This window comes from Vombatus ursinus, unplaced genomic scaffold (genome assembly GCF_900497805.2).
Source record: "Vombatus ursinus unplaced genomic scaffold, bare-nosed wombat genome assembly UNPS02001419.1, whole genome shotgun sequence".
NCBI lineage: Eukaryota > Metazoa > Chordata > Mammalia > Diprotodontia > Vombatidae > Vombatus > Vombatus ursinus.
The window spans coordinates 7,074,453-7,088,442 of record NW_020941197.1 but is presented as its reverse complement, the minus strand read 5'-3'; the positions used below and the strand labels follow the sequence as shown (position 1 = coordinate 7,088,442).

Here is a 13,990-nt window from a genome sequence, read left to right as displayed (position 1 = left end):
AACTGATAATGATAACGAGCAGCATTAAACCAGGCTTCTACTGCAGGTGTGTATATGGTGGTGGAGGAGGTGAGTGTATATGTGTCTATATGGAGTCAGACTGTGATTTAATTGGCATAGGAAACTCCTTTTACCAGTGCTGACTGGCACCTTTTCTGCAACTTAAAGTCTTAAGGACTTTCCCAGGGCAGTGAGAGGTGAAATGACTTGTCCAGGAATACATTACCAGTATATGTTCAGATCTTGCCTCGCACACCTGAGCAAGTACTCTCTTGGCCTCAGTTTCCAAATCTGCATGACAAAGGGTTGGATTCAATGACCTCTACAATCCCTTCCATCTTTAAGTATATTATATTATGAACTCTCAGCTACATATAATTATACACATATGACTCATTTCCAAAAAGTTTTGTTGATACTATTCAGTCATTTGTTAGCTCCACAATTTAGCAGGAGCTATTAGCATGGCAGAGAGAGTGTTGGACCTGAAATCTGGAAGACCAGACATTTACTAGTTATGTGACCCTAGGCGAATTGTTTCCTCATCTGTAAAATGAACATAATAATAGCATTTTTCTTGTAGGGTTGTGAGGATCAAATGAGATAATACTTGTAAAGTGCTTAGCATACTGCCTAGCATATAGTAGGCACTATATAAATGCTTATTCTCTTCCCTCTTTTTACATTGGCTTTTACTATTGCATTCATCCTATAGCCCAGCAGAAGCAGGAATAATTTTTAAACCAAAATACTTAATAAAAGGTAACATAGATTAGTAGGAAGAACACTGGATTTGCATTCAGAAAACTTGGTTTTAAATCCTTATTCTTTTATTACTTGTCCTACCTTGAGCAAGTCGCTTAACTTGTTCAAGTCTGGACCTCCATTTTTGTATCTATAAAATGAATCTGGATGTTCTTCAAAGTCCTTTCCAGCTCTAACTGCTGTGATCTGATCACCACCCACACCTCAGGAAGAGAACATTTAGAAAAGCCTGCCAGCTCAGAAAGAGAGAACCAGTTTTTGTTCAGGTTGGCATTTTGTATGAGTCTGAAAGGCAGTATTCTCTTACTTTAGCATGGAATGGGAAGCAGAAAATCCCAGAATTTTAGAGATGCAAGAGACCTTAGTGATCACCTAATTCAATCCTCTTATTTTATGGATGAGAAAATCAAGGTTGAGAGAGGACAAGTGATTTTCTTAAAGGCACATGTACATTTTAGGTAAGAGAAAGGCCAAACTCAGCTCTCAGCTCTCTTTCCTCGCAGGTCATTGTTCTCTTTCCGGTATAGTTTTCTCTGACTCTTAAGTTGGGAGGAGCTGAGCAGGGTGTCATGATAAGGAAGCAAAGCTAGGGAGCTGTCCTGTCCTTCTTCAGAGGTCAGTTTCCTGATGTTGTAAGGAAAAGCTCATATTCAATATATATTTAAAAAATAAAACCCAAAGCCGGATGCAAATAATTTTTAGATGTGTCATCTAACTGTTTGGGTTATCTGTACCTTAGCACCACTCCGACAATGTGAATGACTGAGAATTTCTTTTTTAACCAGGAACCTCTGCTTTTTGTAGCCCTCTCCTTCTTCCCCTCTTCACTTCTTACCATTTTTTCTGCTCTTTCTCTCACACATTCCTCACCCCTACCCATTGTTTAAGTGTTTTCTTTTTTTGGGGGGGGGTTGGTCTTGGCAACATTCAGGCTAAAGCAAGATTTACCCTTATTTTAGTGTTGATGTCAGCCTTCATCAATCATTGGGATATGATGTTCTACATTCAGAGATACTACCAGCTGAAGAGTTTTCTTGTAGATTACACTTGTGACTTCCAATATGAGCTATCAAAAAGAGAAGGAACTGTAGTGTTTCAAGGGGAGATTTTAGAAAGATTCCACCCATCACTCATCTCTCTATCTCTCCCCCTTCTACATGCCTGTTTCCCCTCCTCTTCTCCATATACAGATGTGTGTACATAGGTCTGTCCATTTATCCATCCATCCATCCATCCATCCATCTAAAAGATATCACTGCTAACTTTGTTCTTATTGAGTATAAATGAATATTAAAATCCAGGGTGGGACAGAAAGCTTGATCTCTTTAAGGAGCCTTTGTCAAAGAAGCCCAGAGGATTAATATGAATGAAGTTGTTTAATTAGAACTGGAAACTTAATTGCAGAAATCAGGTGGGAAAACTTGCTTCATGAAGAGATATGGCAGACCTTTTTTTTCACCTTTTTTTCTAAGTGATCCATGAGATGAGAGAGCATGCAGTTGCTTAGAAATCAGAAAAGCAGGCTAAACAGAGCCTTTGCAGGGAGAAATGAAGGGAGGTCTTCATTTTCTTTAGTGGATCTTCTAAGTGATTGGACTAGGGGCTTGATGGGACCTTAGAAATCATCTGCAATGGTCCCCTTCACATTCAATTTCCACAAGCAGCCAACCAGCCAGTGTGGGCTAGTCAAAAGATCTCTGGACTTCCAGATAAGAGACAGATTAGAAATCTTGTCTCTTGACATTCATTAGCTAGTCACAAGCCTCAGTTTCCACATCTGAAAAAATGGGAATGGCAGTAATTGCCTCACAGGGTTGTAAACTCAAATGAGACTATATTTTCATATTCATATATACATACATACATACACACTCACACATGCACATATATACATACATACTCATACACACACACACACATACTTTAAGTTGCATAACTGTGACTGATTTGCTTTGATAGATAGATTTCCCCTGAAGAGGATTCTCTACCCAAATGAAACTGCAGGTGTAAACAAAAAAAAAAATGCCAGTTATTAGCATAAGCTACTATTAGCACTGTTGGAAAAGAGGCAGCAAAATGACCAAGTTAATATTACCTCTCAACAAACTTCTTTTTAGCACAGAGTATAGTTTGGGAAAGCCTATCATAGCTAATGTCCATGTCAAGGGTTCTTAACTTGAGTTTGTGAATAGATTTTTGGAGACTGTGAGCATGGATGGGAAAAATAACATCTTATTTTTTATTAATGTCTAGCTGAAATTTAGCATATTCTTCAATTATTTAAAACCATTATTGTGAGAAGGAATCCATTCATAGGTTTTACCAGACTGCCAAAGAGGTCCATGGCACAGAATAGAAGAAGAATCTCTGATTTACATTATTCCTCTTTTGTTCTTTAATTAATCATATTGCAACTTTAACTTAAAACACTCTAATTATTAAACAAAATTATTAAACAAAAATTAATCATTTTCTATACAGTTAGCCTTTAGTAATTGCATATATGCTTTAAAATTGAATACTGATTTTTCAATGATTAGAAAACTATCAATTTTTTTCAAAGTTATGGTGTCATAGCTTTAGGGCTGGAAGGGATTTTTAGGGTCCAACCCCTTTATTTAAGGGTCCACCCTCTTTATTTTGCAGAGAAAGAAAGTAGACCCAGAGAAGTTTAGGGATTTGCCTAGGGACTTGTCAGACAGGTGACAAGTAGCTGGGCCAGGATTTGAGCTCCATTTTCTCAAACCCAATCACACTACCTGTCAAGTTCATTCTTCATACTTAAGAAGTTTCTCCAAAAATCTATGATATTTTAAACAATTGTAGTAATTGTTATCGTAGTTGACATATTTTAAATTTAGAATATTCTTGATCCCTTATATGATAGTTAGATATAAATACAGGAATACCTTTAAACATTAATAATTACTTCTAGGGCTGTTAAAGAGCATTAGTTTTTGAGTCAGATGCCCTGGGTTAGAATCCCAGAATTATTATGCTGGGCAAGTCATATTGTGTCTATAGGCCTTTTCTTCATTTGTAAAATTAGGAGGGTTGGATGAGATGGGCTACAAGATTTCTTTGAGCTCAAAATCGTAGAATCCTTCTACTAAGTATGATGAGAAAGAACGTTAGACCTGGAGTCAGAAAATCTGTATTCCAACCTTGGCTCTGCTATTTGCAACTTGTGAGACCTTGAGCAAGGCTTTTAACCTCTATGGGCCTCAGTTGCCTCGTCTGTAAAAAGAGAGAGTTGGACTAGATGATCTCTTAGGTGTCTTCTAGCTCTAAATCTGTGGTTCTAATCCTAAAAAGCAGTTTTCAGAATCTGAGAAGTCTTCTCTATACTTTACTACTGTGATGTGCTCAAATGTCCACTAGGTGGCAATTATGTTCTATTTGACTTACAGCCACTATTGAATTGTTAGACGTCTGCAAAAATAAACCAAATCCATTTCTTTTGAGGGATTTCTATTTCAGGTGACTGACTGGCCACATTGGTGGTACTGGCTCTTTCACACTGTTCCAACCTTAGCTGAAATAGGTAGGTAAAGTTCAGGGTACCTCTCAGTGCTGACCTCATCCAACCAGAACAGTCTGTCTCCATCCTCAAAGGTGGGAGGGGCAGGGAAGGGTCACAGTGGCTCCCTCCCTCCTCCTGTTATCTTCTCGTCATTGGTATTTACAGATCTTATGTCCTAGTTCCTTAGGGGCTTGCTTTAAGGGAAATGATTCTACTGTCTATGCATAAGGGAAATTCACATTATTAATGCATCAGTTGTACTGTTGCCCCCTCCTAATTTACTGTAATTTAGATGTAAGTCTATATGTCTTTTAATTTGCCTGAGATGCCAATATGTGTATGCATATATGTACATATATACACATACACACACATATATGTGCACACACATATACATACATACACATATGTATGTGTATATATGTATATATCATATATGTGTATATGTATATATGTATGTGTATATCTATCTGTCTCACAAGGGAATATGAGAAAATGACTTTGATGAATTGGATGAATGGAATGTAAAAACAGGGTCTTGCTTTGAAGTAGTCATTTTGGGAAGCCATTTCATTAATTCCAAAAATATTATTGCTCAAACATTTTTGGAACTCAGAATCAAAGGCAATCTTCAAATCTGGTGATTTCTGTTGGGGGGTGGGGTGGGAACAAAACGTCTCTATCTATGTATCTATCATATACATCATACATGTATGTATGTATGTGTGCACACACACATGTGTGTGTGTGTCCATGTGTGTACTTTGGCAGCCATTTAGTTCAATCTCCTCATTTTGTGGATGAGAAAACTGGAGCCAAGGGAGTTTAAGTGACTTACTCAAGGTCATACAAGTAATAAGCCTCATAGGTGGGATTTGAAATCAGGTCCTCTGACTCCTAACTAACTGACTGCTAGGTCCTCTGACTCTTAGCTAACATTTATAATATATATTATAAAGCAGCTAGAGGGTGCTGTGGCTAGAGTCCCAGACCTGAAGTCAAGAAGATCTGAGTTCAACTCTAGCTACTTACTAGCTGTGTGACCCTGGGCAAGTCACTTAACACTGTTTGCCTCAGTCTCTTCATCTGTAAAACGAGCTGGAGAAGGAATTGGCAAACAGCTCTAGTATCTTCGCCAAGAAAATCTCAAAGGGGGTCACGAAGGGTCCGACACAACTGAAACGATTGAACAACAACATGAAGTATGAACCAGGCACTGTGTTAAGTGCTTTCCAAACATTTCTCATCTGCTCCTCACAACCTGGTGAGGTAGGTGCCATTTTTCTCCTCATTTTGCAGATGAGGAAACTGACACAGGTAGAAGTTAAGTGGCTTGCCCAAGGTCACACAGCTAGTAAGAGTCTGAGCTGGATTTGAATTCAGGTCTTCCTGACTCCTGGTGCTCTATCCATTGCACCATCCAGTTGTCTCATCTAATCACTCGTGCTTATAGCCTCAGTGTTCTCTTTGACTCCCTCCTCTTCACTGCTCCTTACATTTAATCACTTGAAAAGTGCTGTCCACTCTACGTCCACAATCCCTTGCCTCGGTTTTCTCCTTTCATTCCCACAGGCCCAAAGCTACACCAGACCCTCATGAACTTTTGTCTAGAGTATTGTGATAGCACCACAAGTGATCTCCTCACCTTTAGTTTCTTTCATAGGCTACTAGGATCAAAGATTTAGAACTGAAGGGAATCTTGGGTAACATCTGGTGGGACTCCTTCACATTTTATAGGTAAAGAGCTAAGGCCTGGAAAGTTTAAGTAATTTTCCCAAATTTCCCCCAAATCTCTCAAATTTCCCAATACTTGGATGGTAAGCAGCCCATCCTATATACCACTCCTCTGGCAATATTTCTAATGAACAGATATAATCAAATCAATCATTGCTCAAAAACTCTCTTTGGGGAAGAAAATGTATTTATTCTAAGGTTCAAGGCACTCTACAAATTATCTCAGACCTTCACTTTCCAACTTTATCTCTCCCTGATCACCTTCCTAAGTTCCTTGAAGGCAGGAACCATTTTTTTTTTTTTTTGCCTTTTATTTCAACCTCTAGCACACTGCCTGGCACATTATAGATGTTTAATACACTTCTGATATTTCAAATTGAATAAGATCTACACGCTTGCTGGATTTTTAATATGCAGACCCACAGAACAGATGCCTCTGTACACATCATTACTTAGAACCTTAGAACCTGGAACCTTCAATCCCTTGTCCCCACCTGTTAAAATCCTAGTACCACCTCCACCCTGAAGAATTTTGTGATCTCTTCTTTCTCAGACATTTATCCCTTTCCTATGTGTTTATATTCTATTTTGTATTATTAGGATTTATGTGACTGGCTTGATATCCTATAATAGACTGCAAGTTTTCAGAGTCCTAAGACAGTGCCCATTTATCTTTATATTTTCCTCCATCCCTTGTAAGGTGCTGTACTTCTAGGAAGATCATGATACTTTTGAATTATTGAATTAAATCTATTCCCTAATGGGATGATAATGATGATGAGGATGAGGATGATAGTAATAATAAAATGCCAATAACAAATATTTACAGAGAGCTTTATAAAACAGATCATCATTCTGTGAAGCAGTCCCTTCCACTTTTAATTATTGGAAAATACTTTCTTGTATCAAATCAATATTTGCCTATATGTGATATTTGATCATTGATTCTGATTCTGGAACAGCAAAGATACTACTAATCCTTCTACTTTAAGTATATATAGACAGCTCTCAGAGTCCTTCCTTTAAGTCTAGGTAGCTAGGTGGTGCAGTGGATTAGAGCACTAGTTCTGGAGTCAGGAAGACCAGAGTTCAAATCCAGCCTCAAACCCTTATTAGCTGTGTGATCATGGTAAAGTCACTTCACTGTTGTTTACTTCAGTTTCCTGAACTCTAAAGTGGGGATGATATCAGCACTTATTTTTCAGGATTAATTGAGTTCAAATGAGATGGTAGTTATAAAGCACTTGGCCCATAGTAGGCGCTTTTCCAGACTAAATCTTCCCAGTTCCATTAACTATTTATTCCTCATATGAGACTATTTCCAGACCTCCCACCAGGCTAGTCACTCTCCTTTGAGTACACTGTACTTTACTGAAGTCTCTTTTAAAATGGAATAGAATTCTTCAGATGTGATCAGACTACTACAGGGTACAGTGAGACTCTTGCCTTCTTTGTTCCAGACATTAGGTTTTTATTGATGTAACGTTAAATTGCATTAGGGCTTTATGTTCTTTTTCAAGTTATGGCTCTCTGTTGACTTACATTGAGCTTCTAGGCAGCTACAGCATCCTGGCTTTTTCCCTATGAGCTGTTATAAAGCCAAATCTGTTCCATTCTGTACCTGTGTGATTACTTTTTGAACCCAAATGTCAGACTTTTTAATCTTGTTTAATTTATTCCTGTTAAATTTGTTAGTTTGGGCTTATTGTTCTATATTTTTGTCATGTGGTACAATACTTCTCTCTCCTTTGTGTAAGTTGGGTACTTGTACATTATGCCTTTCTCTGTATCTCCTCTGTTTTTATTCAAAATTTGATATAAATGTCCTTATAAGCAGGACATGACCAACTACGGAGCCTGATGGCATCCCACTAGAAACGTCTTTCCAGATCGTGTGTTCTTATTCTTTTTTTAATGTCACAAATGATGCATTGGGCATTCTAGTGAAATCTATGGACTTCTCAGAACAATGTTTAAAAATGCATAAAATATAATATCTAGAATTATAAAGGAAAGCAGATCAAAATATAGTTATCAAGATAAAAAATAAATAACTCTAATTACATGAATCCCAGGTTATAAACCCCTGTTCCAGATTTACATCAGACCCTAATTAGTTGTGTGATTTTATGTGAATCACTTAATTACTCTGTGCCTCAATTTCTTCTGTTATAATGGGGGAGGAGCAGCTTTAGATTATATGATCTCTTGGTTTACCAGAATTTTATTGGTCAAAGCCTATTGGAAGACATACAACAAAAAGTAGGTACAGTATAATCTTTCAAATAAGTTATAGACATCAAAGTAGCACAAAATTAGCATTTGTAAATGTAAGATAGAGGCAACATTTCAGTTAGTTTCATAAATAGAGTCATCAGACTAATATTTTACTTCATTGTTTTAACTGTGCTATATAAAGTAACTTTAGTGCTGTCTTTTAAAGCTTTCTCAAATCCCTTCCAGGTCTAAAAAAATTCTGTACTTCATTCAAAGGTGATACTTTACACATCCTAAGGAGCTAATATTATTGGAACCCATCAACAGGCAAGTTCTACTTTTAATAAGACATGGGATCTGCTTTTAGGTGGAAGAAGCATGCTTTTATATTAAGATTGTTTTGTCTTTTTGTTACAAATGGAACTTTGAAACCTTCAACCTTGATCTGTATGCTAGGGCTCATCGCAAAATGATTGCCCTCTCTAGAAAATCAAAGGGGTCCAATTCTACCATGACTTTCTCCAGTATTGTCTAGACAGGTTGAATTTCCCACATCTCTCTCCTTATCTTGAACCAGAGTGAGGAAAAGGATTGTCATAAAAGGAGACACTAAAAATATTTGTCTTCGTTAGTTACCAGGAGTGCAAGCTTTAAATGTAACTCAGGACAGGTTGCATTTTGGCTTCCTTGCTTTGGATCCCTGGTGACATATGTTCTTCTCCCTGGTCTGATGTGGGATCCAAGTCTGGGTTTGATCCCCAAACAGCATTATTTTCCTATAACATATTTGTGTTATAGGAAACTGCAATCATCTTTTAGTTTGCTACATGTCACAAGCTTTGGTGTCACTTTGATTTCTGTCTAGATTCTCTTCAGAGGGGTTTTAGTTATCCTGGGATTTCTAGAGGGAAGTGTCCAATAATGATCCATCTGGCTCCCTTTCCCCAAGCTTCCAGCCTTACAATCTCCACAGCTGGAGCCACTTAATCCCCTCCTTGCACAGCAAACAGACTCTGGGATAACTCCAGTTCCCCAGGCAGGGGAAATAGAAGGACATGTGGACCCATAGATGGCTCAGCACCATCAGGTTTCTAGTTGGTCTAGCTTGTTCTTCCTAGTTCTAGTAACTAGTCTCCTGTCCTGCTTCTGTAAGTTTGAGTACCTGGTTTATTGTTTTCACCAGTTCTCCTACAGCCTGGAGTTCTTCCCTTGAACCCTAGTCCCCATGGCTGGGTCCTGGCTACCTGCTGCCAGACCTCCTTGAGGCCAAGCATCTGCCTCTTTGGACCTCTGCCTATTGCCTTTTGCCAGACTCCCTTGACACTCCACCCTCCTGTCTAGACTTCCTCCTATTGCCTGCTGCTAGTACCTTCCTGGATCACCTTTCTGGATCACCTGCCTTGCCCCAGTGGGTCTGTCTAGTGTCTGGTTCCTGGCCATCCCCATCTGGTCCATTCTTCTGCCAACTAGGCCCCAGGTAGTGACATATTAGAAAATACGTGCAACATTGTATACTATAGGCATTCTTCACTCAGACAGTAGATGTGTTCCTGAAAGTATGTATAACAATCACATTTTTATAAATCAATCCTCATATGTTATTGAGTAGCTCATTGTTTAAAGGAATTTTATTCTGAATAATATTTTGTAAAGTAAAAATTCTTTTGCAAAGCAATTAAGCCCTCCATTTTTCTCGTTTATAATTCTGTTTTTTATATGAAGTGAGATAAACATTTACTATAATAGTACATCATGTTCCAGAAGAGTCGCTGAAATTTGCATTGGCTTGGACTAGTGCTCTAAGTAGTACATTGACCTCTCCTGTAGGTCTTTCATAGTACCTACCCTGTGTTACTGTTGGGGGATATTTACAAATTTGCTAATGTAATAACTTTTTAAAATTTGTTGTTACAATATAATTTACTTTGTGCTTTAGTAAATTAATACTGAAAATAATTATTTTAGATTCACTATATCTATTTAATGGCTTGTTCATTAATAACTACTAATCAATAATATTTTGAAGTCGGGAGTAACATGTGTACATGAAGAATAGTAATTAATAGTATTTTTTCCTATAAAATATTTCCTCTAAGTCACTTTCTTAGGAAAGTAGCAGGTAAGGAATTCATCGTAAAATAATTTCAGGATCATAGGATGGTAGATTTAGAGTTAGAAGGGGCCCTAGGGGCAATCTAGTCCCAGAACCCCCTCTTTTCTACCCCCCACCAATTTTACAGACGAGGAAACCAAGTCCTGGAGAGGTTAAATCTCACACACGAGTATTAGATAGAAGACCCATGACTTAAACACCCCAATATGGCATTCTTTCCATTCTATCATTACTGAAACCCTCCTCTTGAACATTTTTAGATGGGCATACAAGAGTCTGAGGCTAATATGTATGTCTTTTGCTTCACACTGGGGCCATTCAGATTCAGGGCTTTGGGCTTGGAACAAGCAAATCTCTCAATCATTCCTTGTCTGCCACTTTGACTGTAGATGTAACAATCATCACGAGTCGCCCAAAGCCACATGCCTTATTGTTAGGAGAGACAAGAACAGAATCTGGGACATTTGACTTCCAGCCATATGCTTCACTAGACTGTACACTCTAGGCTAGGTTTAAAAAAAAGTCCTTTGGTAAATCAAAATTATCCATCCTTCTCAACCCCCCAGCTAGTAAACAAAATCCTTCCCTCTCCCCCATCCTATCTTTATTTGGTAAAATGATAACTCTTAATGTTAATCGATCTTTGGGGTCATTGTGTTTAGCACTGCTGTCATCTGCAGTAGTGAAGCTCAGCAGAAAGTGAGTTTACACATCCCAGGCTACAGCTGTCAAATGTTGTACTTTATTGCTGTCATTTAGTAGAAAAAAACCCACATTCTTCAAAGCTCCAAATGGCTTCCAAAATGCATTGTGGTTTTCCCAGTCTGTTTATCTCCAACATACAGTACAACCACAAAAAAGGTCCTTCTATAGTGTGCCTGATTAATAAAAACAGATATAGATCAATTCAGCAGGTTTTCCATGGATATTTTTGGTCACAGATATAGTTCATTAATCTCCAGGTGCAAGGTGCTACCTCTTTATTGTGAATCCAAGAGAGACATTCCACTTAGCAGAAAGTGGAAATAGGCAAAGGGATGGTTGTTTTGGAGGTTATTTAAAAAACAAACAAACTTGTTTATATGCTTTTAAGCTCATGAAAAATATAGATCTATCCATGATACTTTCTATAGATTATGATTCAGGAATTCAATTAATTTTTCATGGGGTAAAGAGGACTTCAGGATGGTGCTTCCCGAATATTCCAAGGGGGGAAATCTGTCTATACATTTGTAATACAGATGTGCACATCTCCATAGAGAATCAATGACTACAATACAATACATTTCCATTTCTTAGTTCATATGTTGTTTGAGGCTTTTCCTATTACGATATCCTGGTCTTGACATTTGTAGTTTTTTTTTAAACTTTTAATCAAAATTATTTTTAAATGGTACTGAAATTACTGCGAAACATTCCCATATTTGAACACTGAATGAGTTTAACACTATATGGAATTGTGTAACAAGCCAAGCCCATCTCCCCCATGCAACCCATATACACATTCAAAAAGTTCTTTATTTCTTTTTTCAATCAAAATTTCTACGCCTAAGAATGACTTTCAGCTGGTTATTTTTATTAGAAAATTGTCATGTCCAATTCCTAAGCCTGACTGACTTGATAACTATTTTGAACATTATGTTTATTTTGGTTTGTTAGTATTGCTGTTGCTCATTGTTTAAATCATTTATTAGATATCCTGTGATTTTTATTGCCCTTATACCCTGGGACTCTTCATAACAAAGGATATGTTTTATAAAAAAGTATAAGATGGAGTTTTTTCTATCCCTGTTGCAACTTCACAAGCCTCCTCTCCTTTCCTCGCCTCTTTCCTCTCCTCTCCTGTCACCTTCTAGGTTTTCACTATTTTAGTTGGCATTATTGTTGTAGTTTTTTTTAACTGCATGAACCCATTGGTGCCCTTGGCAGTAAGATTTGGTTACAGGAAATCCAGAAGCTGAGCCTGCCTTTAGTTTCAGCAATTATGTTCCTTTGGATTAAGTTCAGAGACGGTCTGAGATTGTGAATATAATTCTCATCTTGCCTCCTTCACCAAGTGTTTTGCAAACCCCCACTATGAAGAAGACAGACAGCTTTCTATTCAAATATACTTAGGGGGATGATAATCATTTCTAAATGCTTTCATTTAGTTCTTTGATAAACTTTCTCCATAAATAATCAGTGCATGTAATTTTTAATAGTGTGAATTGAAATGCCCTTAAGAAAATAATTTCAGAGAACCCTTTCTTTCCCTTCTTTCCTTCCTTCTTTCTTTCCTTACTTCCTTTCTTCTTTTTTTGCATTTTATTGAGGGTATATTTTGTGTTTTTCATTTCTTTATGCCATGGAGATATAGCAATAACTAAATGGCTAGCTATATACTGTATTTTTTTTAATCTATAGACACATCCCTCACCATCCTAAATGCCCCAGAATCTCAGTTATCCATTCTTCAGAAGTGAAGCTCATGCTTTTCATTACCAAATAAAATTAAGAAAATGTAAGAAGCCATTGTTTTATTGCATATTAAGAAATAATGAGTGCTTCCAAAAGTCACACTTGAGACCAGACAATAGTCATAAGTATAAGATGACTATGGATACTATGAGATAATGTCTACTTGTCAGAAATGGAGGGTATAATCTTTTTCCATCAAAGTTCAAAAGTTAATTATGTACTTTACATTTTTATTGCTTCTATTTAGAGATTGATCAAGGAATAAAAGGGGTACTGGTATGCATTTTTTTAACTGTGGATATTTTCAATACCATGTATATATGATACCAGATTTATTGAATGATGTAATATTTCAAAAACATTAGTTCTTCCTTAGGAAAAGAATCATTTCTTCATTAAAAATCCATAACTTACAAACAGAAATATCACCAGAAGAAAAATCTTGGTTCATATGACAATGATGGAAAAGTATGTATGGAAAATATTAGAAGATACATGATAATATTAATTTTTCTATTTGTATGGGAATTATTTATTTTTAAAATCTACTGATCTTTTATTACTTGGAAACCCTATGATTAATCATGAAAGAAGCTCATGCTAAAGAAACCTCTCAGTAAAATCAAGTTATCCACATATGGCAAACACTTGGGTACCTCAGCAGCTCCTATGGAACTGATTATGTTTAAGACTCTATTTAGCATGCCTGGGTTTAAAAATCAGTTTAGATCCTGTGTAGTGCATGTATCTTGCTATTTGGAACTCCTGAACCAGGCACCAGCAATGTTCTCGCATCTTGCATTAGATGAGGGAGGGAAATGGGAACCTGGAATAGGTGAACAGGTTACATGGAGGTCAGCAGAAGTGAGACTTTGTTTAGAACTCCCATTGCAACACCACTGGTGCCCAAGGGGTAGTCAGAATGGATGAAACAAAGAGAAATAAAGGATGGAAGAGCAGTGGTAGCATCTGTGAGCTGTCCCATACACATGGGCACGTGTTCCCCCCTTCATCAACCTCCTGCTGAACCCTGGTCTAGATATTGTACACTTACATTTAGACTCTGGAAGAGAGAAGAATCGCAGACCGATGAACTTGTTTTTGACTTACAGCAGGTCTGGGTTTGGTATGTCTCTTCAACAGAAGGAACAACTTCTCTTGTTTTGTTTCAGATCAGCCCC

The 13,990-nt window shown here is 37.4% G+C and overlaps 1 protein-coding gene across 3 annotated transcripts in view; it reads right to left on the bottom strand.

Annotated features, from left to right (window-relative positions):
• COL8A1 (collagen type VIII alpha 1 chain) overlaps positions 1 to 13,990 on the bottom strand; it is a 227,144-nt gene that overhangs the window by 76,372 nt on the left and 136,782 nt on the right. For all 3 annotated transcript variants that reach the window (XM_027868403.1, XM_027868418.1, XM_027868411.1), the window contains exon 2: positions 13,864 to 13,989. The gene's annotated coding sequence lies outside the window, so the exon portion shown is untranslated. The remainder of the gene's footprint in view (positions 1 to 13,863; position 13,990) is intronic.